Raw genomic sequence first — 16,771 nt, forward strand, 5'->3', positions numbered from 1 at the left:
TTTTAGCAAAATACGGCAAAACCAGGTGTTCATGAAAAATTTCAAATTGTAAAGGGTTCACCTTCACTTTTAGCAAAATTGGGAAAAATCAGATTTGTATGAAAAATCAAAAATTGTAAGGGGTTAACCTTTGCCCAATTAGGGCAAAATCAGATGTTTCTGGAAAATTGCAAATTGAAAGGGGTTAACCTTGAATTTAAGCAAAATTGGGCAAAATCAAATGTTTCTGAAAAAAATTCCGATGTAAGGAATTATCCTTACTTTTTTTTTTTAGTGAAATTTGGTAAAAATTAGATGTTTATGGAAAATTTCAAATTGTAAGGGGTTCAGATTGCATTTTTTTTTTTGCAAAATAGGGCAAAATCAGATATTTATGGAAAATTTCAAATTGTAAGGTGTTAACCTTGCTTTTTTAGTAAAATTGGGAAAATTTAATTGTTTATGAAAAATTTCAAATTGTCATTGGTTAACCTTGCATTTTTTAGCAAAATCGGGCAAAATCAGGTGTTTATGGAAAATTTCAGATTTTAAGGGGTTAACTTTGCAGTTTTAGCAAAATTGGGCAAAATCAGATTTGTATGAAAAATCAAAAATTGTAAGGGGTTAACCTTGCCAAATTAGGGCAAGATCAGATGTTTCTGGAAAATTGCATATTGAAAGGGGTTAACCTTGCTTTTTTAAGCGAAATTGGGAAAAATCAGATGTTTCTTAAAATTGAAGATTGTAAGGGGTTATTTAAATTTAAAAAGCAAGGGCAACCCCTTAGAATCTGCAATTTTCCAGAAACATCAGATTTTTTCCCCAATTTCGCTTAAAAAATGCAAGGTTAACCCCTTATAATTTGAAATTTTTCATAAACATCTAACTTTGCCAAATTTCACTAAAAAAGCAAGGATAACCCCTTACATCTGAAATTTTCCAGAAACATCTGATTTGGCCCAATTTTGCTAAAATGCAAGGTTAACCCTTACAATTTGAAATTTTCCATAAACATCTGATTTTGCCCTGTTTTGCTAAAAGAAATGCAAGCTGAACCCCTTACAATTTGAAATTTTTCATAAACATCTCATTTTTACCAAATTTCACTAAAAAAAAAAGTAAGGTAAATTCCTTGCATCGGATTTTTTTTCAGAAAAATCTGATTTTGCCCAATTTTGCTAATATATGCAAGGTTCACCCCCTACAATTTGAGATTTTTCATAAAAATTTCATTTTGCCAAATATCACTAAAAAAGTAAGGATAATCCCTTACATCTGAAATTGTCCAGAAACATCTGATTTTGCCCAATTTTGCTAAAATGCAAGGTTAACCCCTTACAATTTGAAATTTTCCATTAACATCTGATTTTGCCCTATTTTGCTGAAAAAAAAATGCAATCTTAACCCCTAACAATTTGAAATTTTTCATAAACACCAAATTTTACCAAATTTCACTATTTTTAAAGCGAAATTGGGGAAAAAATCTGATGTTCCTGGAAAATTGCAGACTGTAAGGGGTTGCCCTTGCTTTTTAAATTTAAATAACCCCTTACAATCTTCAATTTTTAAGAAACATCTGATTTTTCCCAATTTCGCTTAAAAAAGCAAGGTTAACCCCTTTCAATCTGCAATTTTCCAGAAACATCTGATTTTGCCCTTATTTGGCAAAGGTTAACCCCTTACAATTTTGATTTTTCATACAAATCTGATTTTTCCCAATTTTGCTAAAAATGCAGGGTGAACCCTTTACAATCTGAAATTTTTCATGAACACCTGGTTTGCCGTATTTTGCTAAAAAAATGCAAGGTTAACCCCTAACAATTTGAAATTTTTCATGCACATTAAAATTTGCCCAATTTTACTAAAAAAGCAAGGTTAACCCCTCACAATTTGAAATTTTTTATTAACCCCTCACAATTTGAAATTTTTCATTCACATCTTATTTTGCCAAATATCACTAAAAAAGCAAGGTTAACCCCCTTACATCTGAAAATTTCAGTGACCTAATTTGGCAAAGGTTAACCCCTTACAATTTTTGATTTTTCATACAAATCTGATTTTTCCCAATTTTGCTAAAAATGCAAAGTGAACCCTTTACAATCTGAAATTTTTCAGAAACATCTGATTTTGCCCAATTTTGCTAAAAAAGCAAGGTTAACCCCTTACAATTTGAAATTTTTCATTCACATTTTATTTTGCCAAATATCACTAAAAAAGCAAGGTTAAACCCTTACAATCTGCAACTTTCCAGAAACATCTGATTTTGCCCAAATTGGGCAAAGGTTAACCCCTTACAATTTTTGATCTTTCATACAAATCTGATTTTTCCCAATTTTGCTAAAAATGCAAGGTGAACCCCTTACAATCTGACATTTTTCATAAACACCTGATTTTGCCCTATTTTGCAAAAAAATGCAAGGTTCACCCCTTACAATTTGAGATTGTTCATAAACATGTAAATTTGCCCAATTTTACTAAAAAAGCAAGGTTAACCCCTCACAATTTGAAATTTTTCATTCACATCTTATTTTGCCAAATATCACTAAAAAAGCAAGGTTAACCCCTTACAATCTGAAATTTTCCAGAACAATCTGATTTTGCCCAATTTTGCTAAAATGCAAGGTTAACCCCTTACAATTTGAAATTTTCCATTAACATCTGATTTTGCCCTATTTTGCTGAAAAAAATGCAATCTTAACCCCTAACAATTTGAAATTTTTCATAAACACCAAATTTTACCAAATTTCACTAAAAAAGTAAGGTTAACCCCTTACAATTTGAAATTTTTCATACACAACTTATTTTGCCAAATTTTACTACAAAAGCAAGGTTAACCCCTTACAATCTGAAATTTTCCAGAAAGATCTGATTTTGCCCAATTTTGCTAAAAAATGCAAGGTTCCCCCCTTACTATTTGAAATGTTTCATAAACATCTAAATTTTACTAAAAATGCAAGGTTAACCCCTTACAAGCTGCAATTTTCCAGAAACATTTGATTTTTCCCAATTTTGCTAAAATGTAAGGCTAACTCCTTGGAAACTGTTAAATCAATACATGAAGTGTCCCATTTGACTTTTTTAAAACAAATTATTTTTCCAGTTTTTAGGGTAAAGGGAATTTTCTCTTTTTCCTTTCTCTTTTGTTGTTGCTACATTTTGCGAATTAACTCATTCGTATGGAATGCTCATAGTCAATCAAAGAATATTTCACACATAGGGGCCTAAATTATATATTTTTAAATTTAATAGAGACGCATTGATCGTGCTATCATATACCATTCTAATACCATTGCGATTTACTATATTGTTTGGAATGCTCACAATTAAAGACACGTTATTTGAAAGATGTATAAATAATATTTATATTACAATGTACATCTTTATTCTTTCCCGGTATAATTTATGGCGTTTCTTACGTCAATTGGCAATCGCGTCATTATATAATGATAGTCAAATTGATTAAACGAAACTCCGTTTTGATTATAGTCAATTATGAAATATTCATTGATTAATGACATACACCTTTGTTTCAATTTTGATACTACCCGTAGACCTGCCGAGCAGCTTTAGATATCAAACTTAACCAAAGTATAAAAGATAGAGGGTAAAAAAAATCAAAAAGTTATGTGCTAGTCAAGCTTTCAGGGATCGGTCTGAGCCATAACAATGCCCCAGCCGATCCCTTAGTTCTCTTCCGGGGTCTCGGCGTCCCCGACCAATACACACTTCCTTCCCTATCCATCCATATAACCCCGGAGGGCCAGGCACCATGTAAAAGCAAAGAGCTAAGGGAGGAACTGGGCGGCCCCTAAGCCCTGATCCTCCGAGTGGACCACATGCCCTGAACCTGTACGAAGGCGCCAACCTGGAAGTCGCGGACAGTACCAGCAGCAGTGCTTACCGATTAAGCTAAGGTACTGTTGGTACTTTACGACGGGAAATTAAATCTCTTATAGTGAATAATTGAACTCATACGTTAAAAACCAAAAAGACACCAGCGGGATTCGAACCCGGGACCCCGCTAACCGTGGACGACGAATCGTTAATACCACTCGGCCATTTCGTTGCCTTAGAATTTTCCTTAAACTGAGAAAAGTTGTCTTTATAGGTGAGCAAACGCGCCAGGAAGATTACTGTGTCCATTTGCTTTACCTAAATGGGTAAAAACAAGTCGATATAATGAGCCCAGTGTGTTTGGTTTGTTAGGAAGCTGCATAACACAGACTAATGTGCAAAACAGTCGTGTGCTAGGCGGATCATTACGCAACAATGAACATCGCAAGTGTGTATTTTCAAAAGGCAGACGCGTAGATTTCTACTCTTTGTATCTGGGCACATAGGCCTATAGATTCTCACCTCCCTCTTCAGCTATTTCCACTCTTAAAAAGAAAAATAGAGACTGTCAGCGAATCTCCGGGAGTTGAAATAAGGATCGTCCCCTCGATAGACCTCAGACTCAGTAAAGTTCAACATTGGGCTCTTTTAAACAGCTGTTTTTGCGGAAACTTTACATCTGGGTTTTTTAGAAGCATCTGATTTTGCCCAATTTTAGTAAAATATGCTCCAAATTTCGCTAAAAAAGCAAGGTTAACCCCTTACCATTTTAGATTTTTCATACAAATCTGATTTTGCCAAATTTTACTAAATACACAAGGTACACCTCTTACAATTTAACATTTTTCATAAACATTTCTTTTTGCCCAATTTTGCTAGAAAAAAAAGGGTTAAGCCCTAACAATCTGCAATTTTCCAGAATCATCTGATTGTGTCCTATTTTGCAAAAAAAAAATGCAAGGTTAACCCCTTACAATTTGAATTTTTTTCATGAACATCTAATTTTCCCCAATCTTATTCAAAAAGCAAGGTTAACCCTTACAATCTGCAATTTTCCAGAAACATTTGATTTTTTCCCATTTTCGCTTTAAAAAAATGCGAGGTTAACCCCTTTCAATTTGAAATTGTTCGTAACATCTAACTTTGCAAAATTTCACTAAAAAAGCAAGGTTTTTAATAATCCCTTACATCTGAAATCTTTCGGAAACATCTGATTTTGCCCAATTTCGCTAAAATATGCAATGTTCACCCCTTACAATTTGAAATGTTTCATAAACATCTAACCCCATACAATCTGCAATTTTCCAGAAACATCTGATTTTTCCCGATTTTGCTAAAAAAAAATGCAAGGTTAACCCCTTACAATTTGATTTTTTTCATAAACATCTAACTTTGCCCAATTTTACATCAGCTTATGCTAACAAATTATCAGGTAACTGGATCATTAAACGGGACAGGTGCACATCGGCATTGGAGCTCAGACCATGTGTCATGCACTCCTCAATGCAAAGATAATGCACATAACACTATGGGTAGTACAGGCACAGCTGGGGGTACTGCCCAAACAATGATGAACGCATTGCGTATGCTTAAAGAATTACCCACAATTCCGGTTTTTACCGTTTAGGTCTGGCTCTAATCACTTTACGCGATCCCCTGACGTCTCATACGCTGACTTTAGGCAAAATAGTCAGACTTCCGCGGTCTAGTACCCAGACTTTGACTCTTAAAGAAACATCGAATGAAAAGGGAAACATCAAATGCATATTGCAAAAGATCGAATGCAAACATACCGATGAAACATCGAATACAAATAGCTCGAAATGTCAAACATATGTGTGAAACATTGCTCACATATTTGAGATTATCGCAAATATATTGTAAAACAACACACACAATTGTATCGAAAAACATCGCACATTTAATGCAAAAAATCGAACATAATATTGAAAACATCGCACATATATATCGTCAAAAACATCGCACATATTGAAAATCGCATATAAATGTGAAACATCGCACACATATATTGAACATCGCACATATATTGTAAAACATCGCACAAATATATTAAACATCGCGCAAATAATGAAAAACATCGCACACTTATATTGAACATCGCACATAAATGTAAAGATAGCAAACACATATTGAACATCCAACATATATATTGCAAAATATTGAATATTGCAACGTTTGACACGCCATAAAAGAAAAATTATTAATTGGGTTTTTGTATCCTTGATCTGGAAAGTGCTACATGTAGAACTTCGTTAAGAAAATAGGCCTATATAGGGGGCGCCATGTGGGGTTCCTTTTTTTACGCACCCCATAGACATAAAGAACCTATGACGCACCCAGGAAACCGAAATGGCGCCCCCCATTTTTTTTTAACGATGTTCTGCATGGTCATTTTAAACTACAGTTTTTAGCAGGTGTCCACGGTGGCGCACCCAGGATTTGGGGGGGGGGGGGGTTGGTGGGGGGAGGGGCTCACAATTTTTTTTTTTTTTAGAAGTTAAAATTGTTCCAAAAAATTTGGCCAAAAATGTTTTGCCGCACAAAACAATTTTTTTTTTTTTTTTTTGGGGGGGGGGGGACTATTTGACGTTAGTGGCGACACTTCCCCCCCCCTTTATACTACTCGAAATAGGCCACATAAAGATATCACCAAGTTCAAATCGTGGGACTTCAAAACCTCGGGGGGGGGGGGGCTCAAGCCCCCCGAGCCCCCCTCCCACCTTGGGTGCGCCACTGGGTGTCCAAATAGGTCATTGAATACTACAGTTTTTGCAGCAGGTGCCCAAATAGTGAAAACGGCGTTTGATACTTCGTTCAAGATTTAATGGTACCATTTTAAACTGAGAAATAGCTTGCAAACATACAATGGGCCTTATAGGCTAAAGCTGTGTCATCAGACTTCATTGATTCACGATCGAGTCCAGCTAGGCAACCATTTGCGATATTTGGAAGCAATATTGTTTTGGCGGCTGGGACATCATGAAAAATATATTTTTGTATGATATAAGAACCTTTATGTACGTTGTGAATGTGCAAGATTATAGTCCAACCAATGAAAACAGTATGCATTTTGGATGTATGAATGTACTCAACAGTTAACAATAAGGATTGCTGTAAAGTGGCGTTTTGAAGAATGTAGTACACAGTCAGAATGGAGAAATGGGAAAGTGTCAGTGACAACTATACTAATAAATAAACAAACATATTAATCGTTCACGTATAGTAGACTGCCTGGATTTTAGAGTCCGAAGCAGGCATAATATTGACTGTGTAGCTGTTTGAAGAACATTAATTAATATCCAACTTCCCAGTCTGCCACGCATTCCAAAGGTTTCCCGTTGACGTACCTATTGTAGTTCACTTCCATGATGTCAATAATCTGTGCAAACAGGGAAAATAACGAAAGGATATTTATGTATTACGGCACAAAATACCTTTCAAAAACTATGTTAGTCACCAAATTGAACCGGGTTTAAAATGAATGTATACACGTAATGAGAATTGAAGATCATGGCTGATATGAATATGCATAATACACTACAAGCCGATATGCACTGTAAACTTAGACGAACACGCAGGCCTATTTCCATCTAACTCAGTTGTTTTGACGAGATACCAAGGCCAACAAAATAATAATGCCAACAACCAGTGTGACATTATTTTTTATACAGGTATTTCGAAACAAAAATAAACAAACCATACCGCGCCAGGATAAACCATAGCGGATGCTGATTCGTCGGCCTAAATAAGAGAAAAACATCAAGGCCTTTTATTATATCTGATAATTCAATGCAACATTTTTAATGTGCAGTCCTTATGTTGGTCTATGGAATATGGAATATCCCCTTGCACAGTAAGGGTCTATGATAATTGTGCAAGCCGATTCGGCTATTAATTATGCAAAACAAGATTGTGTCTTGACCTCGAGATTAAATTATTCTGACCATTCAGTGGGCGCCTTCTATGTCGGGTCTTCGATAGCCCACTGTTGTGTTGCAAAAACATTGCATCCAAATATGACCAGTCAACAATTTAGTACACATTTGTGATCGAAATGACGTCACAGTTTCTAAAGTCGACTCCGATTGGCTGGCGCGCGGGTCACATAACATTTGCATGTTATATATCAGACTTTGACTGTGGCCGGCTCTGCGTTTGTTAATTTATGGTGTAAATCGAGGACACACACGTGCAACATCATCGGTGAATCTAGGACAGGAACCAAATCGAGGACGACCTCGATTAGAAAAAGTGTACAAAACCAATGAGAGCTGTTGTACAAACAAACAAAGGAAAGGGGATGAGGAACAAAAGAAAATCCGCGATTTACACCATAAACAAACGTATGAGCACACGTGAATGTCTGGTCCTGAGACTATTACCTGTGAGAGTTGAGATAAATTCACATCAATTTTTTTCAGTATGGTTTTGCTGAAATCAAATAAAAACCTGCAGCTCAGACGCTAAATTATAAGTGTATACTTTTGATAATAGTAGATACAATTAAGCAAAAATGACATTGTACTAAACGAAAAGACTTAGCAAGACAAAGTACATTAAAGCAAAAGGGATGACGATACAAATTGAAGTAAAGTTAGGTACGTGGGATCGACCTATTTTAGCCCGGGCTTTGAGGCATTGTCTCTTTCATAAATTACAAGAAGCTTGTATGAATTCACATACCGAGCAGGGACGGGTGTTGGCTGAGCAGTGAGGTGTAATAGTCACCTGAAAGAAATGATAACATACAGTGGCTCATCGTAAACAGACGGCAAATCGAAACCCTTGCTTTCTGCTCAATCGAACAAAGATTCAATAGCGATAAGATTCTAATCAAAAGAAGCGCACTTTTTAATGGGAGAACTTTTGAGATGTGCGCATGTTCAATATTTGCGCATGTTCAAAATGGCGCAAACAAGAGGTTGCAGACCAGTAAATAAATTGCCACAGAGACCAAGGGCGGATCCAGGGGGGGGCCAAAGGGGGCCATGGCCCCCCCCAAAACGAAACCAATTTTTTTTTTTTTTAATGTGACATCGCAATAAAGGCAGGCAATGAGTACACCACCATCTTTTCCTAAAAAAAAATTGGTTAAAGTGGTCAGAAATTGCCTCAGATCGCACCACAGAGCATCTAGAATCCAAAAAATTTTCGGGGCCCTAGCGGGCCCCGAACCCCACGCCGTAATTTTTTAGACCCACTTTTTGGGGGGACCAAATTTTTTTTTGGCCCCCCCCAAAATTGTGTTCTGGATCCGCCCTTGCCACAGACCCCTGTGATAAATCTCCCAATTCCAAAAATCAGGGACAATTCTCAAAACTCACTAAGCTTTTTGAGAGACGCATCAAATTAAAGCTTAATTCATGATATTTTTTTTTGGGGGGGGTGGGGGTAATCCGATGACTTTTGGCTGAAATTTCCATCCAAAGCTGATCACCCCTAAAAGTAGTCATGAGAGCCCATCGCGATTTTGAACACTGATACCTGTGCTCCATTGCAAAATAGAGTAATTTTAGGGCCCAATTTCATCAAAATTTCACAAAAATACAAGCTCGCAGTGCACGGCTTCCATCCTTAAGTTCTTTCTCTTCTTTTTTTTTTACTTTTTATATTCCCTTAAGTTTATGGCCTAAATTTGAGGGCATGCAAATCGTGATTTGGCCGGCGTATGCAATTTTGGGCCTATTTACTGGTCCGTGTTCAAAAGGGCCTGCGTGTCTGCTTGCAAGCCTAAAAGTCTCCAATTGCTGTGGTAATAGTTTACTATCAGGCTTCAAACTCTATTTCATTTCATTTTTACCTGAGGGGAAGACCACAGTGGACTGATGACCGGCAGCGGCTCAGTTCTGAAGACGTCGAGTATTGCGTGGGAGATCCATCCTTTGTCCAGCGCATTGAGAATCGTGTCCTCACTGATGACGCTACCCCGTCCGACGTTGATGAAGACAGGTTGCTTGGTGCAGCTTGACAGGACGTCGCCGGAGAGCAGGTCATCGGTTGCTGGTGTTCGAGGCAGCACACTACAGATGTAGTCACACTCAGTAAGGAGCTCAGCCAAGCCTGCTAACGGTCTGGATAAGTGTCGCAACAGACAGGAACAAAACAGGTCTTAAATCAAGTTACTTTGTATTAATAACTGAGTAGGTTTACAGGCCGTAATCATTTGGGGGGGGGGGGGACTATATCGTCGCATGTTTCTGGTGTTTCCTCCTGATTTATAACAGCTGCAAGTTGGCCGTATAGTTTTGAGTAATCCTGGGTTTCAGTACATGAAATAGTGTCAAATACATCCTTAAAATATTACGAAATAACAAAAGAAATATATAATAAAAATGGTAGCTTAGGGAGACCATTTCCCGTAGACTTGTGTACAAATAAAAACCTTCCCATAATACTTCAAAATACTCCCTCTATACTATTCTCGAGCTAGGGAATCGTTTCAAGCAACTCGCGACAGCAATATTCGTTCTAGAATTAGTTAAAACAATTCGGGAGAAACTAAAATACTAGCTCAAATCCAAAACTATCTTAATCTTTTTGACTAAGCCTCTGTACTGATGACGTCACGGTTTGTTTACATGTGCGCTTTCTTATGGGAGCCTGGTTGGGACGACGGTTTCGTAGCCCCATAGAAAAGTGCATAAGTAAACAAAATGTGACGTCATCAGAACAGAGGCTTATTACAAAAGTCAACTCCAAAGTTATTTGACTAACAGCTAGTTACCTATACTCATCCACATTTTTTGATATCTTTTCTGGTGGTAGGTCTCTTCTTCCTAATCCCCAAATTTTCATTCCGAAGGCCTTGCAGAGCCTTGCAACTGAAGACATACAAAAAAACCAATAGGGGCATTCAATGGCAAAAAGTCATTCTCTCTGTGCACACTCTAACGTTGGAATCCGGGCACGTGGTCACTCAAGAGCAATGGAGAAATCATTGTAAACTCTATCTGAACAACAGCTATATACCAATCCGGGCACGCTGCCAATTCTGCCACGAAGGCCCCTTTCAATGGCGAAAGCATTGTGCGGCTTAGCTATTGTTCAGATAATCCGTCATGGGGCACTGTAGCTTTGCACGATAACTTGCACAATGCTTCCGCCATAAAAGGGGGCCTCGTGTGTGCACATTGCCCGGATTCGTCTACAGCGTAATACTTCGCCATTGAAGGGGGCCTTCGTGATAGATTTGATAGCGTGCCAAGATTATACACGTACACACACGCAAACACCCTCTCTCCACAACAACGTTTCCCCCAAAAAGAAGCATGCAAATGATGTGTTTTTTTAAATGAGGAACATTAAAGCAATTAAGGAGACAAAATGAGAAGAGATGGACATTTCACAAATCAACACGAGTGAGAGTAACATTGTGGTTGCATCGTGTTTACACAAGAAATCTCTTGTGTGAAAAGAACCGGTGAAACTCAACGTTTCTGACAGCTACTGCCCGTCGTGGTCAGGACTCAGGAGTACTGCACTGCATGACGACGGGCAAAGCATACTCTTCTCATGTCATGAGATAATGCCACTTGTAAGTGGATGAAAATGAGCTCAGACAACGTGCAACATGTGATATCAAACAGGATGACAGACGAGTCAGGATGAGATGAGCCAAGGCAAGATGAGAGAAAAACTTGAGTTTCTTACTTTCTCCACCAATCTCCCCAGACCTATTATTCCAAGTGTGAGGTGTCCCAAAACACGATAGTTCCCTGCGGGCAGACAGAACAGTTCATCAGTGTCTTTATTCAAAATTCCATTTATATTTTGGATGTCATTTTGTATCATAAAAAAATCAGGCAATTACTTTCCCAAATGGAGCAATTTTGAAAGTCGTAAAAAGGTTTAGCTAATGTAACATATAGATTTGGATATATAGTCTTTGGGATGTTTGACTATATTTATATGTTACGGTAGCTGTGGCTATGAGCGGGATGAACGATGAACACGAAGAATACAAAGACACCCTGGCTTTATGGAGAAACTATTTCATTCTCAAGAACTCAATTCTACCGGGTCTTGCATAATTACAGAAGTAGGAGACGGAAGACAGAATGTCGTGGATGAAGACTGGCCAGATCCTAGGGCTAAATCATGGATATGCCTCTGGTTTCCCAGGGAGGAAAAGAACTCCATGAAAGTGGGAAAATGTGGACACTTTATACAGTTTCAGACGGACAATTTTGGGTGAAAATAGGGTATGATGTCATATAAGGAAAACATATAGCTTATAAAACATCATTTCTGAGCAAAGGTAGACTAACCATAGACTGACGTAATGGTCAGGCTGGGGGTTGTACCCTTATGAGGTCACTTTCCCCTGTACAAGGGTGAAATCACAGTCTTGGTATTCTGTGGGTGCAATTTGCTTGGAAAAGAGTGAGGTGAAGACCTTGGGGTGTAATGTGGAACACCTAAGTTGTGAGATTTGTATCAGGGACAGTCCAAATTTCGGTCTCACACTAATAAAAAAAGAAACTCATTTGAAATTCAACGCATTAGGAAAGCAGTTGTTTATTTTGTGGTGGTGTTTTGCAGGACGTACCATAATTTCTGCTCCTGAGCTTTCTTCATTTCATAGAAATGCCGCTCGTGCGCAATCATCTGACCTATGACGTACTCGGCTATGGTAGTCCGTAGTCCAGAAGCATTGCGTGTTAGTGTGAAGGGCGGGGGTATATCGCTGGGGTTGAGTGCCTTCACCACGCTGTCAATACCTGCATTGATATGGGATCTGCCCGATGTTCCCCACCTATATATGTTCCCCAGTACCGATGTTCCCCGAAATCCTTAGGATTAGGGTAAGGGTTAGGGAACATCGGTATTGGGGATGGGAACATATGTATTGGGGAACTATATATGCACCCATTGATATAAGGCGTCCCCCCCCCCAATTTATGGTTACACGACGACGTATGATGCAAAATTATATAATGTTCAATTGACCCCTGTAGTTACTGTATCTACCATCGGAACAGAATTGGCACGCCCATCGAGGCAAGCCGATCGGGGGGGGGGGTTGTCAGTAGGGGTTCAGGGGGGTTCGGGGGGAGGGGGGGGGGACCGCCGGGTGTGGGCGTGCACGCACCCCCATCCCCCAAAGTTCTACTTTTTTATACGTTCTAAGAAATTTAAAACTTGAAGTGTGTGTACGAGTTCATATGATGTGCTGCCCTCTGTGGTCACGATGATTATAGCTTACGCACCCCAACTTGAAATACCGCCTCGGGCACGCCATCCGCCTCGACAGCCATGAACGTATGGACGAATAAATTAAGGTTCTGGTAAAAAAAATTGTTTTGAGCATTTCAGCAGAAGTAGACTCATTTCTATACGTGACCAATTGTCTCAGTTACAGTGTAATTGTCTCAGTTACCAGAGTGCCTCGTGGTATGCAAGGAGTCAATTAACAAGCTACAAGATTGGATAACATGGCAGGTATCGAACGGAAAATAACGTGCTTCTCTGGAAACGTGTCTAAAAAAACACAACATAATGATGCTCGCTTATTTTCTTTCACTATTAAGCAATGTATTAAGCCTTGTTCAGTTGTGGTTATAAGAGACAGAATACAATCAAGTGAAGACAAAAAAAATGGGGCTTAAGCACGAGTCGGCCATATCGAATTGAAAGTGAGGTAAAATCATCATTTTTTGAACTTGCGAAGAGAATTGAAAGCAAGTAAAGTAATAACTATTTCAAGTCTGCTTCAATGAATAATTTAACATTTGTAATTCATCATTCCCTAATGTTTAACCCTAAAAAAAAAGCCCCCCGGCTGAGAGATGGTCAAAATAACCCGGCCCTTTAAGGGTTAAAGCCAGATTTAAAAAAGAAATGACAGTATTAAAAATAAGGCTGCATAAATAGTCTGGCGCCATCCCATTTAACAGTTAACAATTTATGAAATACATTCAGCGAACTCGACAAAAATGGCCAACGGCTCGTTCATAATGTCCATTAGGTGTTTTTTGGTGCTTTTAATTGAATTTAACAAAACCAAGTGACGTGTCTATAGCTCTAGATTACCGATACTCACAAAATTACGATGTACAAACTTCATATATTATGATTAGGATTCTAACACCACGTCATGCCGTACAAATACTATAAACAACTGGACCTAATTATTTACTGTCACATTTGCTCCAATAATACAAGCAGATTGTTTAATGCAGTGTTGTAGTTGAAATGTCTTTTAAATTTAAACAGTATTTAAGTTTAAACCCCGAATTTGGATGTTACTGTTCATGATCTCATCAATTATACCGGAATGTAATTTCGACGAATTTTGCTGTTTGAATTGTTGGGGTTATTTCATTTTGTGTATTCCATGCAGACAGTCGCAAATGAAAGCCCGAGAATGTCACGCATCGTTTTCATTATAAATGTTTTTTCCCACCCACATTCACTTTGCTTTACATCTTCTACCATGACTGAGCTTGATCTTACCTCGTAAATTATATGCCTACCTGCATATGTACTCTGTACCCATTTTGTCTTCCTCAACTGACTGAAAAACTTCCCAATGAATTCAGGGTCAGCAAGTACAATCTCTGCTTCTTGAAGATGTACGATAGCCTCCTCTGTGAACAGGCAAGAGGGAAAAAAACATAATGTGTTACATAATATGTAATGTCCCGCGGTTATAAAATGTGCCCCCTAGAGAAACTGGGCCTTAAACGCACACGTATTAAAGCATAATGATCGCGCTACAAACAAAATTGTCTCCTCTCTTGTAATGGAAAACGGCCCCTCAAAATCACAGGTGCCCCTCATGCATTAGCAAGATTGTGCACCTTCTCGAGATGGAAAACTACCCCTAGAAAGCGCAAATACCCCTCTCGCAATAATAAAATTGTGCCCCTCTCGAGATGGGAAAATGGGCCATAAAATACAATAGTGCTCCTATCGCGATAAACCTCTCGACTCGGAGATGTAAAACTTCCCCCCGAAAGCACAATTGTATTAGTAGCTCGCAGCATTAAAATTGTTCCCCGTCTCATGGAAAACTGTCCTTTAAAAATCAAGTGCTCCTCCTCACGCAAATAAAATGGTCACAGTCATGAGCTGGCCATCAAAAGCAACAGTGCCCCTCTCGCGATAAAAAAGGTCTTTCTACATATTATCTAGTCAAATTCATGGGCGGACCCAGAGAGGTTACTGCCGGGCGGAGGGTGTGCGGTGTGCCGAAACCAAGGCCCAAGGGCGGATCGGGGGGGGGGGGGGAACGGGGCCATGACTCCCCCCCCCCCCAAAAAAAAAATAGGAACCCATTTTTTTGTGACGTCACAAAAAAAATAGCCACCATCTTTTCCTAAAAAAACCCAAATTGATTAAAGTGGTCAGAAATTGCCTCAGATCCCCCCCCCCAAAAAAAAACCCCATGTTGTTCTGGATCCGCCATTGCGGAGGCCAAAGGGCTCTCACTTTCACACCGACGGAAGGCGCCCCTTTTTCTGGATAAGAGCCCCTTTTTGGTGTTGCCGAGTTTGAAAAGCGTTCCGCCGCCCCTGGTGCGCCATGTGTCTCAGTTAACACGATAATGATTCCACTAAGCCCAGACCTTCGTGCAGTGATGTATGAATTATTTTGTTAGCCTACCTGGATTTTGGTGGTCTAAAACGTTACATGGGATGTCACCCAATCGCTTTTTCCACGACTCAAGAAACCCCCGTCCCGGCCTGCAAACCTAGTCAAAATCGTCACAACGGGCAAGTTGCTGCACACCTCTTCTGAAGCCATGTTTTACAATTTGTGAGTACATGTGCATGTACAGTGTGCATCGAGACGTTCAACAAAATGAATCAAGTGAGCAAGTGTGCATTAGGGTTGCAGACCAGTAAATCGGTCCGAAATTGCCTGCGCCGGCCAAATCACGATTTGCATGCCCTCAAAATCTTCAGTATTTAAGCATACTGTGGGTCATGAACTTGAGGGTTTGTAAAAATTATGGGTGGAAGCCGGCCATGCACAGGACTGTGAGCTTGTAGTTCCGTTCAATTTGGATGAAATTGGGGCCCTTAAAGCGCTCTATTTTGCAATGGAGCGTAGGCATCGTTTTCAACATGGCGATGGGCTTCAGGACTATTTTCAGGGGTGATCATCTTCGGATGGAAATTTCTCCTAAAAGTCATCAGTTAACCCCCCCAAAATTGAAAAGAAAATGAAAGATGATGAAATAAGCTTTAGTTTAATGTGTGTCTCGAACACCTTGGAGAGTTGTGAGTATTTTTCCCGAATTTCTGAAGTGTGAGCATTTACCATTGGGGCCTATGGAAGTTTATTTACTGGTCTGCTACCTTAGAAGTTCAGTGTTCCAAATCGAGGTCACTCACGTCACACATGCATGAACATAAATGCATCGGCCCGCAGCTAACCTTGGTCAACGCTCTCGTCGTTATTCGTCCCGTACGCGTTCAATCGTCGGCATATATCCTCACGCGCTATGCACATGCATGTAAAAATACAGCGCGAACAGCGACCTCACGCGGCCACTATTTTTATGCAAATCAGTTGGAGATCGTCTCCAACTGATTTGCATAAAAATAGTGGCCGCGTGAGGTCGCTGTTCGCGCTGTATTTTTACATGCATGTGCATAGCGCGTGAGGATATATGCCGACGATTGACCGCGTTCGGGACGAATAACGACGAGAGCATTGACCAAGGCTAGCCCGCAGCTTCCGAGCATGCGAGCATGCGGCGCTGCCCCCCCCCATCGGAAAACGGAGAAAAAGTGGGGGGGGGGGGGGGGGGGGGGGGGGAGGAAAAAGAGGTGCGAAGCCATATTGCTATTTATTTGATGATGGGGGGGGGGTGGTAGGGCAAATGCTCCCCTGCTCAAGCTCGGAAAAATGATAAATTGAGCATATAATGAACAATTAAGATATTTTGGGGAAAAATTTGCTTTGCCCACCTGGAAAAAAATCCTGG

The 16,771-nt window shown here is 39.4% G+C and overlaps 1 pseudogene; it reads right to left on the bottom strand.

The window, feature by feature from the left end:
• Positions 1 to 6,520: 6,520 nt before the first annotated feature.
• On the bottom strand, positions 6,521 to 15,643 carry LOC119719957 (annotated as a pseudogene).
• Positions 15,644 to 16,771: the final 1,128 nt, after the last annotated feature.

This window comes from Patiria miniata, unplaced genomic scaffold (assembly GCF_015706575.1).
Source record: "Patiria miniata isolate m_02_andy unplaced genomic scaffold, ASM1570657v1 HiC_scaffold_9, whole genome shotgun sequence".
Taxonomy (NCBI): Eukaryota; Metazoa; Echinodermata; class Asteroidea; order Valvatida; family Asterinidae; genus Patiria; species Patiria miniata.